This window comes from Salvelinus namaycush, unplaced genomic scaffold (assembly GCF_016432855.1).
Source record: "Salvelinus namaycush isolate Seneca unplaced genomic scaffold, SaNama_1.0 Scaffold47, whole genome shotgun sequence".
Taxonomy (NCBI): Eukaryota; Metazoa; Chordata; class Actinopteri; order Salmoniformes; family Salmonidae; genus Salvelinus; species Salvelinus namaycush.
Genome location: NW_024061164.1, coordinates 202501 through 207180, shown reverse-complemented (window position 1 = coordinate 207180; position 4680 = coordinate 202501).

The following is a 4680-nucleotide window of genomic DNA, read 5'->3' as shown; positions in this document are numbered from 1 at the left end:
GTTACTGCATCAATGCCCACTACAATAGGGCTGTTACTGCATCAATGCCCACTACAATAGGGCAGTTACTGCATCAATGCCCACTACAATAGGGCTGTTACTGCATCAATGCCCACTACAATAGGGCCGTTACTGCATCAATGCCCGCTACAATAGGGGCTGTTACTGCATCAATGCCCACTACAATAGGGCTGTTACTGCATCAATGCCCACTACAATAGGGGCTGTTACTGCATCAATGCCCACTACAATAGGGCTGTTACTGCATCAATGCCCACTACAATAGGGGCCGTTACTGCATCAATGCCCGCTACAATAGGGCTGTTACTGCATCAATGCCCGCTACAATAGGGGCTGTTACTGCATCAATGCCCACTACAATAGGGGCTGTTACTGCATCAATGCCCACTACAATAGGGCTGTTACTGCATCAATGCCCACTACAATAGGGGCTGTTACTGCATCAATGCCCGCTACAATAGGGCTGTTACTGCATCAATGCCCACTACAATAGGGGCTGTTACTGCATCAATGCCCGCTACAATAGGGCTGTTACTGCATCAATGCCCACTACAATAGGGGCAGTTACTGCATCAATGCCCACTACAATAGGGCTGTTACTGCATCAATGCCCACTACAATAGGGGCTGTTACTGCATCAATGCCCACTACAATAGGGCTGTTACTGCATCAATGCCCACTACAATAGGGGCTGTTACTGCATCAATGCCCGCTACAATAGGGGCCGTTACTGCATCAATGCCCACTACAATAGGGCTGTTACTGCATCAATGCCCACTACAATAGGGCTGTTACTGCATCAATGCCCACTACAATAGGGCTGTTACTGCATCAATGCCCACTACAATAGGGCCGTTACTGCATCAATGCCCACTACAATAGGGCTGTTACTGCATCAATGCCCACTACAATAGGGCTGTTACTGCATCAATGCCCACTACAATAGGGCTGTTACTGCATCAATGCCCACTACAATAGGGGCCTTTACTGCATCAATGCCCACTACAATAGGGCTGTTACTGCATCAATGCCCGCTACAATAGGGGCTGTTACTGCATCAATGCCCACTACAATAGGGCTGTTACTGCATCAATGCCCACTACAATATTGGCTGTTACTGCATCAATGCCCACTACAATAGGGCTGTTACTGCATCAATGCCCACTACAATAGGGCTGTTACTGCATCAATGCCCACTACAATAGGGGCTGTTACTGCATCAATGCCCGCTACAATAGGGGCCTTTACTGCATCAATGCCCACTACAATAGGGCTGTTACTGCATCAATGCCCACTACAATAGGGGCTGTTACTGCATCAATGCCCACTACAATAGGGGCCGTTACTGCATCAATGCCCACTACAATAGGGCAGTTACTGCATCAATGCCCACTACAATAGGGGCTGTTACTGCATCAATGCCCACTACAATAGGGCTGTTACTGCATCAATGCCCACTACAATAGGGGCTGTTACTGCATCAATGCCCACTACAATAGGGCTGTTACTGCATCAATGCCCACTACAATAGGGGCTGTTACTGCATCAATGCCCACTACAATAGGGCTGTTACTGCATCAATGCCCACTACAATAGGGCTGTTACTGCATCAATGCCCGCTACAATAGGGGCTGTTACTGCATCAATGCCCACTACAATAGGGGCTGTTACTGCATCAATGCCCACTACAATAGGGGCTGTTACTGCATCAATGCCCACTACAATAGGGCTGTTACTGCATCAATGCCCACTACAATAGGGGCTGTTACTGCATCAATGCCCACTACAATAGGGGCTGTTACTGCATCAATGCCCACTACAATAGGGGCTGTTACTGCATCAATGCCCGCTACAATAGGGCTGTTACTGCATCAATGCCCACTACAATAGGGGCTGTTACTGCATCAATGCCCACTACAATAGGGCTGTTACTGCATCAATGCCCACTACAATAGGGGCTGTTACTGCATCAATGCCCACTACAATAGGGGCTGTTACTGCATCAATGCCCACTACAATAGGGCTGTTACTGCATCAATGCCCACTACAATAGGGGCTGTTACTGCATCAATGCCCGCTACAATAGGGGCTGTTACTGCATCAATGCCCGCTACAATAGGGCTGTTACTGCATCAATGCCCACTACAATAGGGCTGTTACTGCATCAATGCCCACTACAATAGGGCTGTTACTGCATCAATGCCCACTACAATAGGGGCTGTTACTGCATCAATGCCCGCTACAATAGGGCAGTTACTGCATCAATGCCCACTACAAGAGGGGCTGTTACTGCATCAATGCCCACTACAATAGGGCTGTTACTGCATCAATGCCCACTACAATAGGGGCTGTTACTGCATCAATGCCCACTACAATAGGGCTGTTACTGCATCAATGCCCACTACAATAGGGCTGTTACTGCATCAATGCCCACTACAATAGGGGCTGTTACTGCATCAATGCCCACTACAATAGGGCTGTTACTGCATCAATGCCCACTACAATAGGGGCTGTTACTGCATCAATGCCCACTACAATAGGGGCGTTACTGCATCAATGCCCACTACAATAGGGCTGTTACTGCATCAATGCCCACTACAATAGGGCTGTTACTGCATCAATGCCCACTACAATAGGGCCGTTACTGCATCAATGCCCACTACAATAGGGCTGTTACTGCATCAATGCCCACTACAATAGGGCTGTTACTGCATCAATGCCCACTACAATAGGGGCTGTTACTGCATCAATGCCCACTACAATAGGGCTGTTACTGCATCAATGCCCACTACAATAGGGGCTGTTACTGCATCAATGCCCACTACAATAGGGGCTGTTACTGCATCAATGCCCACTACAATAGGGCTGTTACTGCATCAATGCCCACTACAATAGGGCTGTTACTGCATCAATGCCCACTACAATAGGGCTGTTACTGCATCAATGCCCACTACAATAGGGGCTGTTACTGCATCAATGCCCACTACAATAGGGGCTGTTACTGCATCAATGCCCACTACAATAGGGCTGTTACTGCATCAATGCCCACTACAATAGGGCTGTTACTGCATCAATGCCCACTACAATAGGGCTGTTACTGCATCAATGCCCACTACAATAGGGCTGTTACTGCATCAATGCCCACTACAATAGGGGCCGTTACTGCATCAATGCCCACTACAATAGGGCTATTACTGCATCAATTCCTGCAACAATTGGGCGCCCTGGAGGTTTTGTAACATTCTTGTGTAATTTTGCAAAGTATAGAAAGTGGCAATTTTAGGGTGTTGAATAGCCAAAAAGTCATGTTCTTTTTTGGTTAACTGACCAGAACTTAAATACCCATCTAGGACAGTAAAGATAATATTCTGAAATTGGGAAGTGGGGTCACTTCTGAGTTTCTTGTAAAAGGTGTTGTCAAGCAGTTGTCTATGACACTCATTTACATAAACTGTCCTATCCATGAGTACCCTTATCAACTGTCCTATCCATTACCCTTATCAGCAGGGCGGGTAAGGACTGACGTATAGGATTGTAAATCAAGCAAACTTGTTTTTCATCCTTAGGTAAATTCTGTAAATACTTGTACTCCTGTTTGTTCTTAAGGAGATGAACAACATATTTTTGCAACAAGTCTGCAATATGTCTCAATAGAGTGATTGCGATTGGCTGGAGGTACAAAATTACTCTTCCTTCTAAAATGAGTCGGAGTATGTGCAGGTGAGCAACCTACTTGTTCAGTAGAAATATCAGGATTAGGGGAGCTAAAGTTTTCCCTTGAATGGATGTTTCTAAAAAACTTAAACATGTCTACCTTCACATCAAAATCATTGTACTGAGTTGTAGGCACAAAATATAACCCTTTATTAAGCAAGGAGACATGGGCAGGGCTCAATATCTTGTTTGATAAATTATAGACACTCAGTATATATTATAATTCAGAAATGTTCACAAGTTGTTCACTGTTTTCACAAGAAACAGACTGACACACATTTTCTGTTTTGACTGAGTTAAAATACAACCACTGTACAACCCGTGGGTTCTGGAACCGTGTGAACGGTCCCCTCTGCCTGTGGTAGTCGTATCTTCTTACCACGTCGGGTGCAGCATCTCGTCAGTGCGCGTGCCTGCAGCCACCTCCGCTCTTCCGTTGGCCCAGTCTCTCGTTGGATAAAAAACTGGCACTGGAAGCAGATGAGGCGCTGGTTTCAATATGGACATCTCCACAGGACCTATCGTCCCTCTAGGCCGACAATAAAATACAACCACTGTATGTTTCAGTATGAACATCTCCACATGGTCTATTTTCCATAAAATCCAACATTAAAATACAACCACTTTATGTTTCAATATGAACATCTCCACAGGACCTATCTTCCCTACAGTCCTACATTAAAATACAACCACTGTATGTTTCAATATGAACATCTCCACAGGACCTATCTTCCCTACAGTCCTACATTAAAATACAACCACTGTATGTTTCAATATGAACATCTCCACAGGACCTATCTTCCCTACAGTCCTACATTAAAATACAACCACTGTATGTTTCAATATGAACATCTCCACAGGACCTATCTTCCCTACAGTCCTACATTAAAATACAACCACTGTATGTTTCAATATGAACATCTCCACAGGACCTATCTTCCCTAC